General features: G+C 38.7%; 1 protein-coding gene and 1 pseudogene across 1 annotated transcript in view; one reads left to right on the forward strand and one right to left on the reverse strand.

The window, feature by feature from the left end:
* PPM1L (protein phosphatase, Mg2+/Mn2+ dependent 1L) overlaps positions 1 to 16,920 on the reverse strand; it is a 293,781-nt gene that overhangs the window by 145,287 nt on the left and 131,574 nt on the right. The gene's annotated exons all lie outside the window — the stretch shown is intronic.
* On the forward strand, positions 11,960 to 13,342 carry LOC110591665 (annotated as a pseudogene).

Here is a 16,920-nt window from a genome sequence, read left to right on the forward strand (position 1 = left end):
CAACAGAGGTTATTGCCTCTATTAGGTTATAGTCAATAGATGTTACTGTTCTTCCTTTGAAATGCCTCCTTCCGCGTGTAATAAGCTGCCTCTTGCTTGGTAGGACCCTTGCCCCATGAAGGCCTAGACTAGGAAACAGTGCTAGTACACTCTTCTTTCTGCTACCGGGGTTTATTTTTCCCACACTATTGAAATGACAGGAACCCAAGAGTAAAAATAAGAAGATTGGACCTTGTGAAAGGAGCTCAGGGAGCCTCCTTTTAGTCCAAGTCATAGATCAGAGGGATAAAATCAGTACCCACTCATAAGTGGTTGAGCTAGGGCTTCCACAGAGGCTTTGGCATCAAAGCACAGCAACAATGAGCAGTGTGCATTTGCTAGGAAGGGCTACACTACAGAGCTCTCTGCAGAACCTATGGCAGTGCTAGATGTCTATGGTTGAGGTTTGGGGTCCTGCCTGACCATCCCTCCAACTCTCTCCATCAGAGACACATACAGTACAACCTCACTCTAAATATCATGACTCTCCAGTGATTTACCTTCCCACCAAGAACACACTCAACAACATTAATCTTTATTGAGATCTCTTAAATTCTGCCAGAGCTAAAAGAGAGGTAAAGGATGAAGCTGTTATCAGAACAGTAAAACTGTGGTAGAAAAAATATCAATAAAAATCCTAATTGTCCATGAAGCTATAGATGCACATCCCTGATATGCAAACCATCATATATCAAACAGGTAATTTTGCTGGCCCTAATTGAATGCTAATCTGTCCTGTTTGTTCATACTCTTTAATCTTCAAACTATGTATAAAAATGCCATATTGCTGAAGTTGTTTATAGAGAAGGGTAAATTCAAATTTCAGTTCCTAAATCCCTGAGTTCAAGAAATGTCTTTGAGTCCCAAAAGAAATGGCTTACCATGGTGCATATCATCTTGGTTACCTAATGCAGCCTCCAACCAAGATAACATTAAAAAAACTTATTTCAATGTCTTTGAAGAAACAGAAACACAAAAACTAAAAGAAACAGTTCATAGGCAGTTGTTAAGAAAACTTTTAGGGGCGCCTGTGGGGCTCAGTTGGTTAATGTCCAACTCTTGATTTTGGCTCAGATCATGATCTCATGGTTGTGAGATCGAGCCCCACATCATGCTCCATGCTGGGTGTAGAGCCTGCTTAAGATTCTCTTTCTCCCTCTCCCTCTGCCCCTCCCCTCCAAAAATGAGAAAAGAAAACTTTTAAACACACATTAAAAAAAGGTTTAGGAACAACTGACTTTAAAAAAAGAAAGAAAAGTCATGAAATTAACTGACAGAAAGGTGAAAAGTTTCAAGTTCTGATTATATTTGAAGACTGAAAATCCATGATAGAAAGCATTATTGTTCTTCCTATGTGTTGAAAGTTTTAACAGAACAGCCAGTTTTTTCTTTCACTTGTGGCTTCAAGGGGGAAATGGTTAATATTCATGACAAGATTTGACACGACATGACAGGACCTATCATGACAAGAAATGGATTCTGCCGCCACACCCCCTTCCTTCTTCGGAGAACTAAGGGGTATGAACTAGGCCAGGGACCACTTTCACGTTTTTTAGAGATCCAAAGTTACTCCTGCAAATGATGAAGATCCCCCTCAAACCCCCATATGATCTCCTGGGGGCAAGAGGCGCTAACCTACAAGTTACTATAAACACAGTTCTCTTAATGTCGCATTGTTAACTTCTAAAAACTCCTCCTTAGTTTCTATGATAACTGCAGTCCTCTGATTTTCCTCCTCTTTGATTTCTCCTTCTCGGCCTTCTTTATGGCCTTTTGTTCAACCTCTCCTTAAACAGTTCTCTCTTTGGCCCACTCTGAGTTCTGAATGAATTCTCTCTGTGGGAGAGGGTTCATTTATTCTCATGGCTTTAAAAATATCATCAGGCTGATGTTCCCAGATTTCTATTCTAGCCCAGGCAACTCCTGAGCTTCTGACTAAAATTTCCAGTGGATCTAGTGGACATTTATATTAGACCAATACTCTAAAACCTCAAATGCAACCAGTCTAAAATTGAACTTGTTGACATGCTTCCTAGGGCCAACTCTTTCTCTTCTATTGCCTGTTAGTAACAGCATCACCTTTAACCAGTCATCCCAAATGAAAATCAAGAAACCCCCTCACACGTCAATTATCAACACCTAAGATGTCTCATATTCGCAGTCTCCAAATTTTATTCATATCATGCCATGGCCTCCATGAAAATTCCTACTCATCCCTCTTGTGCTATTACTACAAGTCTCTGTGTACCATTCTCTTACATCTCAAGACGACCCCTTACCTTCACCACTATTTATCTCCCCCTTTCAAAAAAAAATCGTTAGAGGCCATATACAAAATGTAAAGTTCTTAACAAAGCATTCAAGGACCTTGACAAGCCAGCCCTACTCTCTCTTGCTGGCATGCTCTTCTACTAAATGCTTCTGAACACCCTTCACTATTATCATTGCTTGTACATACAAGAGTTCACCTGCCTTCACATTTGTATTTTTATTCATCTGTGCCTTATTCATGCCGGTCCCCGAGCCCAAAATGAATTCCCCTCTCCTCTATTGTATTATCATACTCACTACTCAAGGCTCAGCTCAACTCTAGCTCCTTTGTGATCACTCTGTACTCTTCTAAAGGAGTGCAAGAGACTATATCTCCAACAGAGTATATGGGACTCTGCCCATCATTGCTGTCAGTTGTTTAAACATTTAACTGCCCTACTTGGTGGTGAAATGCTTGAGAGCAAAGACTATCTTGGTGATCGTCATATTCCTACACTATTTATCTCCATGCATTCACGTTCAGTAGACAGGCCTCCATAAATATTTGGTGAATAAATTTCATCAACCCTCTTTGCTTCTGTATAATCATTACTGTTTCCAAATATAAGATATGCTTTTAAAAAAGGAGAGTAGTGATAAGTAGATTACATTTAGTCTCAAGCTACGTTAAGCAGACTTTCTCCTCCAAGTTTATGGGTATTTATAAAACAGGACTCAAGAAACTGATAACAACTATTTAACAAAAATTATTTATTTGCAATAACAGCATGGTATCCATTTCTTATTGTTCCAAATTTAACAAGGATCCATATTTCTTCCTTGTAAGTCATTTTAAGGACAAACATCCACAGTAAAAGCAACTCTTAGGTCATGACTTTGATCATAAATAGAATCTAATATAAACATGATCTAATACTTAAAAAAGAAAGCCTAAGGCCAAGTTTTTTGAGTTAGTTGTAACCATTATAGGGTCATTCTTTAAAGACTAGCAAAAATTCAGAACTTTTTAGAGTAGACAGTGAGTACATCCAAAGTGGTTCATATTCCAAACAAGGACAAAACAAAGAAATAAAAAGACTTTTCCTTCTTTGCTGAATATTCTTCTTTTGCCCCTCCAGAATCATTCTCCACCCTCTCCCATGCTCTGCCCTGAGAGACTGATCTATATAGCCAGCATCAATTGGACTCCCTTGCTTTCTGGCTTCTCATTGGGTCTGGCCAATGGGAAGCAGATCAGAAGTTGGGAAGAGAATGAAGTTAAGACATTTATCTCCTTGGATTCCTCCCGGCCAAACTACAGGCTGGCAGTGGCTGTATTCCTGTTCCTGTAGAGCAGTGCCTTTCTCCTATCTTCAGCTCTTGCTGGTTTCCACTAACATGATAGCCCTTGCTTTAAGGCTTAGGGGGAGTGACAGCTTCCCACTGGTGCTGACCCATCCCTTTTTGATTTTCCTTAACTCTGACTTTTGTAAATAGTCCTTTCATTAAACATAGTGACAATACTTGGAAGGGAATTTGGCAAGTTAGTTTTTAATGAAGAAAATATTGAATCTCAGCAATAGATAAAACAAAACAAATAAAATATAATATATACCTAAGAGGGAAAACACTAAATTGTCAATTAAGAAAAATGAAGAAATGCAGAATAAAAAATATAAACTTGAGTGAAAAAGAAAAGCATGCATAAGTCTTTCTAAATTTTACGATAATTTCTTAAACATAAATTTCATAATTATTCTGTTTTTGATGTGATTTTTTTTCTAAGTAGACTGGAAATGACGATAAAAAATTTTTCTTTAATTTTTATCCCAAGCTGCTTCTTAGTATCTGAATTTTTACAAAGTCATGCTACTGTTCTAGTGTTGAAACTCAAGGAATTACCTCAAATTTGTACTTTTACTGCCTTCCATGTTCCATGGACACTATGCTTTTGTTGCATCCAAGTATGTATTTTTGGAGAGAGAGAGTGTGAGCATGGGGTGGGGGGTAGGGGGGCAAAGGGAAATGAAGAGAGAGAATCTCAAGCAGACTCCCCACTGAGCATGGAGCCAGATTCAGGGCTTGATCTCACAACCCCAAGATCATGACCTAAGCTGAAACCAAGAGTTGGATGCTTAACTGCCTAAGCCACCCAGGTACCCCTGCCTCCTGTTATGCCCTTATAATACCTCTCCCCTTGAATGTGTGCTGGACCAAGTGACTTGCTTCGAATGAACAGAATATGGCAAAAGTGATGATTCTGGAGTTAGAAAAAGATTATGGCTTCTATCTTGGGTGTTCTGTCCTGTGTTACATATTTGTGGTATTCTTAAAAGTTTTTAAAATATGTTTTCTCTAGGGGTGCCTGGGTGGCCCAGTTGGTTGAGCATCTGATTCTTGACTTCAGCTCAGTCATGATCTCAGGGTTGTGCAACTGAGCCCTGCATCAGGCTCCTTGCTCATCATGGAGTCTGCTTAATACTCTCTCTCCCTCTCCTCCTGCCCCTCCCCCAACACTCCACTAGTGCATGAGCTTTCTTCTCAAATAAGTAAATCTTTTTAAAAAAAGGTTTTCTCTAGTTCTACTTTTCCCATCAAAAAGTACTTCTGAAACAAATAATACATTATATGCTAAAAAAAAAAAAAAAACAAGATAGCAGGAAGGGAAAAATGAAGGGGGGCGGAAATCAGAGGGGGAGATGAACCATGAGAGACTATGGACTCTGAGAAACAAACTGAAGGTTTTAGAGGGGAGGTGGGTGGGTGGGTGGGTTAGCCCAGTGATGGGTATTAAGGAGGGCACGTATTGAATGGAGCACTGGGTGTTATATGCAAACAATGAATCATGGAACACTACATCAAAAACTAATGATGTAATGTATGGTGACTAACATAACATAATAAAATTAAATTTAAAAAAAAAGTAAATGGGAAAAAGGTTAGCCAATACTAGAATCTTAACAACAGAAAACTGTTATTAAAGGGAACAAGGACTAAGGATGGAAAAGAATCAGTGAAAGATAATATAAAAATTTACATAGATTTGAATCTGTAGATGATGACTTTCTCTTAGGGTACTAAAAGAAATTGTTTAAATCTCTTGATGATCACTTGCCCTAATTATTTAAAACAGAGTATCTGTAATGTATAAAAGTTATAAATACACTATGATTTTGATTAGGACTATTAAAAAAAGATAGCCCTAGAAGTTACTGTTTTGTAAGCTTAACTTCAATGAGGGAGAAGAGTCACCAAAAAACTAGGAAAATAAAATACAGTTCTTAGAACTATTAGATGGACATTCAGGTGATTGAAACATCAAAATTCCATGCTTATCAATGAATCAGTTTCAACCTGTAAAAACAATGTTCCAAGGTGAACAGAATTCAGTTGGGGTGTAATGAGATTGAGAATGACTGACTGGCAGAACATGCTTTTTATAATGGAGAGTGATATCAAAGTGGGCCACAATGGGAAAGGAACACTTATCCTGAAAGACAATGTTATATATTAGAGCTAGGAAAAAAATGCAAAAAGGAAATTCAGTAAAGTAACTTAATATGAAGTAAGGTTAGTAAATCACATGGTCAGAATTACCCTTAGGATCCCTTGGAAAGGGTCATGGGAATACAGATTGTAACATCTCTCAGCCAGTCCTTCCTCCAGCACTGAATCAGGCTTTTATCTTTCTGCTGTAAACCAGACGAAGAAGTCGGAGCGTGTTGTACAAAATCACGTATCTTTCAACACCAAAATAACACCAAGAATGGCAAAAGGCTCACAACATGAGCACAAGGCACAAAGCAACCAAGATGACTGAGGAACAGCAGGTTCACATCTCACATTGCAAGCTTGCTCCAGGAATAGCACAGGGGAATCACTCATATCATGAAAGATGTTATAGTCTGTCTCTCTCCCTCTCTCTCACCCTCTCGCCTTCCCTCCCTCCCTCCTTTCCTTCACCTCCTTCTCTCCCTCTCCACTCCCTAAGGTAAAGTGCATATGACAATAAGCCATTACAGTCAAACAGGGTAGAAAACATCTAGTTATAATGGCAGCTGACAGCAATGCAGCACAGATACTTTTAAAAAACAAGGTCAGGAAGAATTTGACCCATTGACTTGAGTTCAACTTCTGAACACAATAGGCCATAGTCATACCCTTCATACCCTTACCATTTGTTCCTTTTCTACACTGGGATTACACTAAGTATTCCCCTACCAGGAGGATAGACACATGAAGGGAGAGGGAGTGGGAATAGCACCAATCTAAAAGTCAAGAGACCTGGGCTCTAGATTGGTTCTACTCTACACTAACTGTGTGAACATGACCAGGTCCCATGACTTCTCTAGACCTCGACTTTCTCTTTTTAGAAATATAAGCATTATCCTAGACAGTGATCTAAGACAATTTTTGGCTTTAGATTATGAATCTATTTCCCACTATCTCATGTTGTGAGATCTGTTTTTTCTGGTACTATAATGAATTTCTTGTGAAGTATTACAGCCTAATGCTTAAGAGCTGGGGCCTGGGAGTCCAGTAGATCTGGGTTTATATCCCAGGGCTGCCACTTTTTAACTGAGACAATGGGCAAGTTGCTAACCTCTGTGAACCTCTGTTTTCCCATCTAAAATGGGGACAGGTGCCTGGGTGGCTCAGATGGTTAAGTGTCTGCCTTCGGCTCAGGTCATGATCCCAGGGTCCTGGGATCGAGTCCCGCATCAGGCTCCCTGCTCCTTGGGAGCCTGCTTCTCCCTCTGCCTCTCTCTCTCTCTCTGTCTCTCATGAATAAATAAATAAAAATAAAAAATAAAATAAAATAAAATGGGGAAAATAATATCCCTTTTGCAACAGGACTGCTATGAAGAATAAGCAGGTAACATATATAAATACCTAGTACAGTGTCTAGCACATTGTAAGCCCTAAATATATGTTATCATTGATGATGATGATGGTGATGTTACTGGAATAAAATGCATTAAATATCTGTTTAGGGTAAAGCCCCAGGCCTTACTTACAGAAGAACAGGAAGCAAATGACATCCTAGGATATCAAAACAACACCCTTCCCTCATTAGCTCCTTGAGCCAATCTACAAAACTCTCCAAATCAAATCCTGTCCAAAGTATCATATCTATTCTGGCTTCACAGTCTAGGACAGGCTTCCAAACTATGGACAGTAGTCTTTGCCTACATAGAAATAGGAAACCTGTTTAAAACTGAGATTATTTGCGGGCGCCTGGGTGGCTCAGTTGGTTAAGCGACTGCCTTCGGCTCAGGTCATGATCCTGGAGTCCCGGCATCGAGTCCCGCATCAGGCTCCCTGCTCGGCGGGGAGTCTGCTTCTCCCTCTGACCCTCCCCCCTCTCATGCTCTCTCTCTCTCATTCTCGCTCTCAAATAAATAAATAAAATCTTTAAAATAAAAAAAAAAAACTGAGATTATTTGCTTATATGAGGAAGTCAAAGAAGTTTAAAAAATCACACACCCCCTTCTTATCGACTTTTTTAAGTTTAAAAGGTAGATTTAAAAAGGAAGAGGCAGGGCGCCTGGGTGGCTCAGTCGTTGGGCATCTGCCTTCGGCTCAGGTCATGATCCCAGGGTCCTCGGATCAGCCCCACATCAGGCTCCCTGCTCCGTGGGAAGCCTGCTTCTCCTTCTCCCACTCCCCTGCTTGTGTTCCCTCTCTCGCTGTGTCTCTCTGTGTCAAATAAATAAATACAACCTTTAAAAAGAAAAAAGGAAGAGGCAGAAAAAGATGAAAATGCCTAGAATTAAAATTCTGCTAATAGAAAAGTTGAAGACAAGAACTTATATGCCATACAAGAAAGTTAATTAAAAATAAATTTTTTGAAAAGGCATTATGATAACAGAAAACATAATTAGCATGTTTATTTCAGCTAGCATTTATCCATCAAAGAGCAATTTAATCCCAAAACACAGAACCAATTCAAATCTAGAAAATACAACAGTGACAGTAAAATGAGTATTTCTTTTCTTAAAAAGCCTGTTCTTCTAATGGGTATTAACCTAAGAAAACCTTACTTTTAATGGTATATACTATATATCCATTTTGTGCAAGAAAATGGATTCATTTGACCTTTAGATAAATTGCTTTAGCTGATGAGTTTTCCACTCATATCAGCTTCTGGAACACTTGAACTCCAACTGTTCTATTTTACCTGTTTGCTCTAGGTGGCATGTATTTCAGTGTATTTTATCCACACCCTGTACTGCCCTAAATCTCAACTGATTTTTATCCTCAAACACTTGTTCTTGATTTTTTTGTTGGTTTTCACTTCACCACAGCTACTGGAAAATAAATATAACGTCAAAAGAAAATAAAGATGAAATCAAATAAACATCTCAAAGCACTGGTCTTGATTTGTCTTACCTTTGAAGGTAAAACAGGACTTTGCTAAAAAGTAACCAAGAGAAAGCCTAGGTTCTCTAGATTAACCCTGAGGGCCCTAAATGGTTTCCTTTGCCAGTCAGTACGGGTACCTACAACTAACAATAAACAGCAATAGGATGTGACAATATGAGAGCAAAACAGCAACAAAACAATTTTTATCTAATAACGATTTTTAATTAATTAACATCAATTAATATTTGGATAATTAAACGCAAAAGAAAACAAAAACATGAACAAAAAGCTTCTATGATAAATTTTTACAATTTGTCAGTTTGGGTTTTTTTTATTATGTTATGTTAGTCACCATACATTACATCATTAGTTTTTGATGTAGTGTTCCATGATTCACTGTTTGCGTATAACACCCAGTGCTCCATGCAGTACGTGCCCTCCTTGATAGGAAAACCTGAGCATGTATGTTCTTGTGGACAGAGTTCTGAATCTGAAGACCTGACTCTTATTTCTGACACTGCCTCCATAGCCTATGAATATTTATTTAAGTTCTATGCCTCAGATTCCTTGCAACTTCATCCAGATGTTGCAAGGATCAATCTGACAGGGTAAAAAGATACGAAATATTCCCTTCCTATAATACAAAAATAGGGAAAACTTTCAAATAGAGCAAAGGACAGAGGGGAATGGTGTAGATATTAAACTTCAAGTTAAGGATCCCTTCCTATAGAACAGTGGTTCTCAAATTTTAGCACACAGCAGAATCATCTGGAGGACCTCTTAAATGAAGAAGACTATCTCCCTGAGTAGAATTTGCCCAACAGGTTGCTCAGTGATGCTGATATTGATGCTGATGTGGCTGGTCAGGACCACACTTTGAAAACATTGTTTTAGAATGCTGGATGGTATGCCACATCCACTATCCATACTATCTCCATACCCAGAAGTGTTGGGGTAGATAACCAGCAAACAAATTCTTGTCCATCCACACAATACCCAGTTTTCCCTCTCCCTGGCATTCATTCATTCACTAAAAAACAATTTTATAATACCCTTAAGACGATTTCATTATAAAGTGAAAGACAGATGTTTTCATTATCCAGAAAAGAGAGAGAGAAAGAGGCAGAGTCAAAATTTGAAAAAATAATGGCTGAAAACTTCCCAAATTTGATGAAAAACATGAATGTAAAATCCAAGAAACCCAACAAATTCCAAACAAAATGAACTCAAAGAGACTCACACTAAGACACAGTATAATCAAACTTGCAAAAGACAAAGAGATAATTTTGAAAGCAGCAAGGGAAAAGTGAATCATGATGCGGATTTTACCACAATTTTTTTAAAAAAGGAAAAAAGTAATAGACATTCATATTAGAAAACTTAAGAAAAACTACATATAAAGCATACAATCAAAACCAGCTATAATCCCTTTACCCCAAAATAGCTACTGTGAACTTTCTGGCATATCCTCTTCCAGTCATCTTCAATGCATATAGACTATACTAAATAGCATTTTATATGAATTTTTCCCTACTTAACAAATTATAAGAATGTCAAGTATTCTTTTAGAATGATATAATAACCTCACACTATTTCATCATACGGATGAGTCATAATTTAACAGTACACATTATCTAGAGCAACATTATAAAACCTATAGGGGAGTAGAGCTTCAGCCTTGGTCCACACGGGAAAAGTATTTTATTCATGCACTTTGCAACACATTTTTAAACAATAGAGCTGCCTGACCCACTATAATCATGGTAACTTGACATCAACCAATGCTTATCCAGAGTAGGTTCATCCAAGACCATTTTTTTCTTCTCTTCAACTCAGGGCAAAAAGGAAACAAGGCTCCACTGATTAGATGGCTGGCTGGCTGGCTGGCTGGCTGGCTGGCTGGCTGGGTGGGTGGATGGATGGATGGATGGATGGATGGATGATGGATGGATACAAAAATAATTTGAGTAAAGATAAATATAACTAGATATAAATATATACCAATAACATAAATATATATTTTACAGTGTTACTTATCCACAATTCCTAGTATATTATAATTTCCCCCCAATTAGAGTATAAACTCCTAGAGAATAAGTGACTTATCTTATCCATCTTTATCCTCCTCACACACATACCTAGCACATGCCCAATACATGGTAGACCCTTAATAAATGTTTACTGATGTAAAAAAAAAAAGATAATCAAAGTAACAGAAAATGTCATCCTTAAAAATAATAGCTACCATTTATTAAATATCTTTCCCCAAAAAGATTCTTAAAAATTGGTCTGATCATAATTCTAAGAACAAAGGATTAGGACATAAAATTTTACACCCATTCTTTTTTTTTTAAAGATTTTATTTATTTGTCAGAGAGAGAAAGGGGGAGAGGGAGAGAGAGAGAGAGAGTGATCAAGCACAAGCAGGGGGAGCAGCAGGCAGAGGGAGAAGCAGGCTCCCCACTGAACAGGGAGCCAGATGTGGGACTCGATCCCAGGACCCGGGATCATGACCTGAACTGAAGGCAGACTTAACACTGAGCCACCTAGGCATCCCTACCCATTCTTGATAAAAACATTTTTCAACTATGCACAGACATCAACAAATGTTTATGGAGGAATTACAACATGTGAGGCACATTCCAAGCACCGTAGATAAGGCGACCTACGAGCAGAAACCTGAAGGAAGTGAAGGAGGGAGCCATGTTGAAATCTGGGAGAAAGCATTCAGGCAGAAAGAACAGCAAATGCAAAGGCCTTGGAATAAACACCTGCTATGAAGGAGGAACAACAAGGAGATCAATGAGGCTAGAGAAGAGTGGATGAGGAGGAGATTGTTAGGGGAAGATGAGTTCAGAGTGGGGGGTGGGTACAGATCTTGTAGACCATCATATGGATATGGACTTTTACTCTTAGTGAAATGGATGCCAGCTGGCTGCTAGAATGGGCTGTGGAGGGCCAAAGGTAAAAATGGAGAAACCAGCTAGGAGACTATGCAGCAACAGAAATAGATGCTAGTAGCTTAGACAAGGGTAGTAACAGGATGATGGTAAGAAATGGTCCGATTCTAGATATATTTTGGATGATAGAGCTTACAAGATCTTCCAGTGAATTCGACAACCAAAAGGTTTTATATTGCTTGATGAACTGGATGACTCCAATGTTTTTGGCTTAAGCAACTGGAAATGCTAACTTTGACACTTAATAAGACGAGTAATACTTAAGAAAGTTCAGGTTTGGCTTTTCTGCAACGGGCTTGCCGCCAGAACACAGATGTAAAAACCACTGCTCAACCTAAACCGAAATGGGGAAGGAAAAGACTCACATCAACATTGTCGTCATTGGACACGTAGGTTCAGGCAAGTCTACCACTACTGGTCATCTGGTCTACAAATGTGGTGGGATCGACAAAAGAACTATCGAAAATTTTGAGAAGGAGGCTGCTGAGATGGGAAAGGGCTCCTTCAAGTATGCCTGGGTCTTGGATAAACTGAAAGCTGAACGTGATGGTATCACCATTGATATCTCCCTGTGGAAATTCGAGACCAACAAGTATTATGTGACCATCATTGATGCCCCAGGACACAAAGACTATCAAAAACATGATTACAGGCACATCTCAGGCTGACTGTGCTGTCCTGATTGTTGCTGCTGGTGTTGGTGAATTTGAAGCCGGTATCTCCAAGAATGGGCAGACCTGTGAGCATGCCCTTCTGGCTTACACACTGGGTGTAAAACAACTAATTGTTGGTGTTAACAAGATGGATTCCACTGAGCCACCCTACAGCCAGAAGAGATACGAGGAAATCATTACGGAAGTCAGCACCTACATTAAGAAAATTGGCTACAACCCTGACACAGTAGCATTTGTTCCAATTTCTGGCTGGAATGGTGACAACATGCTGGAGCCAAGTGCTAACATGCCTTGGTTCAAGGGATGGAAAGTCACCCGTAAAGATGGGAATGCCAGTGGAACCACACTGTTTGAAGCTCTGGATTGCATTCTGCCACCAACTCGTCCAACTGACAAGCCCCTGCGTCTGCCTCTCCAGGATGTCTACAAAATTGGTGGTATTGGTACTGTCCCTGTGGGCCGAGTGGAGACTGGTGTTCTTAAACCTGGCATGGTGGTCACCTTTGCTCCAGTCAATGTTACAACTGAAGTAAAGTCTGTTGAAATGCACCATGAAGCTTTTAGTGAGGCTCTTCCTGGGGACTATGTGGGCTTCAATGTTAAGAACGTACTGTCAAAGATGTTCGTCGTGGCAATGTGGCTGGTGACAGCAAAAACGACCCACCAGTGGAAGCAGCCGGCTTCACGGCTCAGGTGATTGTCCTGAACCATCCAGGCCAAATCAGTGCTGGATATGCCCCTGTGCTGGATTGTCACACAGCTCATGTTGCTTGCAAGTTTGCTGAGCTGAAGGAGAAGATAGATTGTCATTCTGGAAAAAAGCTGGAAGATGGTCCCAAGTTCTTGAAATCTGGTGATGCTGCCATTGTTGATATGGTTCCTGGCAAGCCTATGTGTGTTGAGAGCTTCTCTGACTCTCCTCCTCTGGGCCATTTTGCTGTTCGTGACATGAGACAGACGGTTGCTGTGGGTGTCATCAAAGCAGTGGACAAGAAAGCAGCTGGAGCTGGCAAGGTCACCAAGTCTGCCCAGAAAGCTCAGAAGGCTAAATGAATATTATCCCCAATACCTGCCACCCCAGTCTTAATCAGCGGTGGAAGAACGGTCTCAGAACTGTTTGTGTCAATTGGCCATTTAAGTTTAAGAGTAAGAGACTGGTTAATGATAGCAATGCATCATAAAACCTTCAGAAGGAAAGGAGAATGTTTTGTGGACCATTTGTTTTGTGTGTGTGTGTGTGGCAGTTTTAAGTTATTAGTTTTTAAAATCAGTACTTTTTAATGGAAACAACTTGACCAAAAATCTGTCACAGAATTTTGAGACCCATTAAAACAAAAGTTTAATGGGAAAAAAAAAGAAAGAAAGTTCAGGTTTGGGTAGGGAAAATGAGAGTTCAGTTTGGGGCATGTTAATTTTCAGATATCAAGTATACAGTAGGAGGTATTCATTCACATTCATAAGAGCTAAAGATGTAAACTTTGGATTTATATAGATGGCATTTAAAGCCATGAACCTAAATGAGATCACCTAGGGAATAAGAGTAAACAGAAGAAAGCAGAGTTGAAAAACAAGCCCTGAGACATCTCAACATAAAGAGACTAGGGAGATAAAGAAGAACTGGCAAAGAAATACAGTCCAGTGAGCTAAAAGGAGAATTTTTAAAATTTTTAATTCCATTATAGTTAACAGTGTTACATTAATTTCAGGTGTACAATATAGTGATTCAACAGTTGCATATATTACACAGCGCTCATCAAGATAAGAGTACTCTTAACCCTCTTCATCTATTTCACCCATCCCCCCACACACCTCCCCTCTGGTAACCATCTGATTGTTCTCTATAGTTAAGATAAAAGGAGAACTGTTTCAAAGTGGGCATCTTAGAAGCCAAATGAATATAAGAGAAACTGATTGTCAGTTGCTACAGAAAGCTTAAGATGAGGACAAAGAACTGATTGTTAGGTATAATAATATGAAAGTCACTGGTGGTACCAATAATACTGTCCACTCATTTACCCTTTCAGGAAAAATTACTTGAGGAAGAAAAATTACTCCAGCCAAATGACAAATTAATCCAAATAAAAAACTCAAGAAATGGGTGTGATCGCAGACACAAAATGGTTAGGAGCAATGAACCCAGTAAAACAAAGTTAAATTACTTCACTGTGGCTGTAAATGTTCATGTAATTAATTACCGAGAAAATGTTTTTAAAAGAGACATAATAGGGCGCCTGGGTGGCTCAGTCGTTAAGCGTCTGCCTTCAGCTCAGGTCATGATCCCAGGGTCCTGGGATGGAGCCCAGCATATGGCTCCCTGAATCTGGCTCCCTGCTTGGCGGGAAGCCTATTTCTCCCTCTCCCACTCCCCCTGCTTGTGTTCCTGCTCTCGCTCTCTCTCTCTGTCAAATAAATAAAATCTTTAAAAAAGAGAGAGAGAGAGAGAGAGACATAATATATAGGTAAAATATGCCTACATGGATGATGATGTGAAAATAAATTTTCAGATTATTTCTATAAAATATTTGAAGTATTGAAGGAAGAGGGAGGAGTAAAAAAGGATCAATTAAAGCATGCTAAATATGTTTTCTTATTTATTTGGAGGTTACAGATATTTTTATTTTGAATATTGATAAAGTATATATGTATTGATTAAAAAGGCACCACTAGTAGAAAAGAAAATGAACAATTTCAAGCATTTTTAAAAGAAGTCAATAAGTGAAAGAAAGAATTAAAGGCTGAAATAAAACACACCAACAAAGTACCAGAAAACACAAAATAAAATGGTGGCAGGCATATGACCTATCATATGAGCAATCAAAATAAATATTAATTGGCTACATTCTTAACAAGAGTAAAAAAACTATTAATATACAAGATAATCCTAAAACAAAATGAAAAAAGGGTGGTGGATACAATGTATCTCATATATAAACAGATTAGCTAAGACGATATTTGTTTTACAGTAAATTTTCTAATCTTTGAATATAGTTGACACACTATGTTACATTAGCTTCAGGTGTACCATTTAGTGATTCAACAAGTTATACATTGTGCTATGTTTACCCAAGTGTAGCTAACACCTGTCCCCCTTATATCGCTGTTACAGTATCACTGACTGTAGTCCCTAGCTGTGTCTTTTATTCCTGTGACTTTTCATTCCATAACTGGAAGCCTGCATCTCCCTGTCTCCTGTTTTACAGTAAATTTAATTCACAAAAATTAAATGGATCAAAATAGATATTTTATATTGATTAGCAAGTATAGCTGAAATAGACATAACAATCTCACACTTTTATACACCAAAACACACAGCATCTAGTTATATGAAGTAAAAACTGAGAAATATTAAGAATTTCATGAATCCAAAATACCAGTGGAAGACTCTTGTCTCAGAATTTGTTAGCCCCTCAAAGAAAAAATAAGGATGAGAATAATACAATTAATAAACTTGATGAATGAACAGTTTCATACCTTTGACTCCTTAGAAAATTTATCTACATTTCAATATTAATTTCAAATATCCATGGACTATTTCTTTTTGTTAAAAAAAGATTTATTTATCTATTTTAGAGAGGGGGAGGAGCAAAACGAGAGGGAGAGAGAGACAGAATCTCAAGCAGTCTCCCTGCTAATTGGGGAGCGGGACGTGGGGCTTGATCTCATGACCCTGAGATCATGACCTGAGCCGAAATCAAGAGTCGGATGCTTAACCAACCGAACCCTCCAGATGCCCCTCCACAGAACATTTATAAAAATTGATCATTTAATAGGTAACACAGAAAGCCTTAATGATTTCCTAAACCAAGAATAGTTCAGTAATTTTCTTTGACTCAAAAACAATGCAAACAAAAACAACTTCATAGATAACCAAAAAAATCTAACCAGTTATAGATTCTGATAACTAGAAATTAAGTCATGAACCAATGAGAAAATTAAGACTAAAGTTACAAACTATTTGAAATTAATAACAAAAACACTATACATTCAAATATAAGAAATATGGCCAGAGCTGTACTCAAGGGGAAACTAGTTCCTTGGCCTGAAATATGTTTCCTTTTGTTCTCTGTATTTTGAAATCCAGTTCATTAAATGCCTCCATCTTGGCAAAACCATTCTGTATCTTTTATTTGGCATTAATTTTCCTACTTCTGTGCTTGCCCAGCACCTTTTAAAAATCACTTCATTTCACATTTACATCATTCTACTTGGTTTTATAGACACCTGAATTTGTGCCCATCTCAACCCAGTGGACTTCCTGCTACTAGAGTGTAGGGAGCAGGCTTTGTCACCTTTCTACCAACCCAGGACACACTGTTGGAGTCCCAGCTCTCTAACAGTAAGAACATAGGTTGGGAAGATCAGACAGACTCAGGTTAGCATCCTAGCCCCATTATTTTGGAGCTGACTCCAAGCTTGTCTGACATGGGACAAGCTGCTTAACCCTCTAGCCCTCCTTCTTCACTCAGAAGTCTATTTCAGAGGTTTACATAATACAACACCAAGCACAATATCTGAAACATACCTTTGCTAGATAAACGGAAGCTGTTGTGAACATTAAGAAGTTACACAAGTAAAGGAAAAATCTAAGAAATAGGTGAGTAGTGGGAAACCATGGACTTTGGAGCCAAACA

The sequence above is a fragment of the Neomonachus schauinslandi genome, chromosome 1 (genome assembly GCF_002201575.2).
Source record: "Neomonachus schauinslandi chromosome 1, ASM220157v2, whole genome shotgun sequence".
Taxonomy (NCBI): domain Eukaryota; kingdom Metazoa; phylum Chordata; class Mammalia; order Carnivora; family Phocidae; genus Neomonachus; species Neomonachus schauinslandi.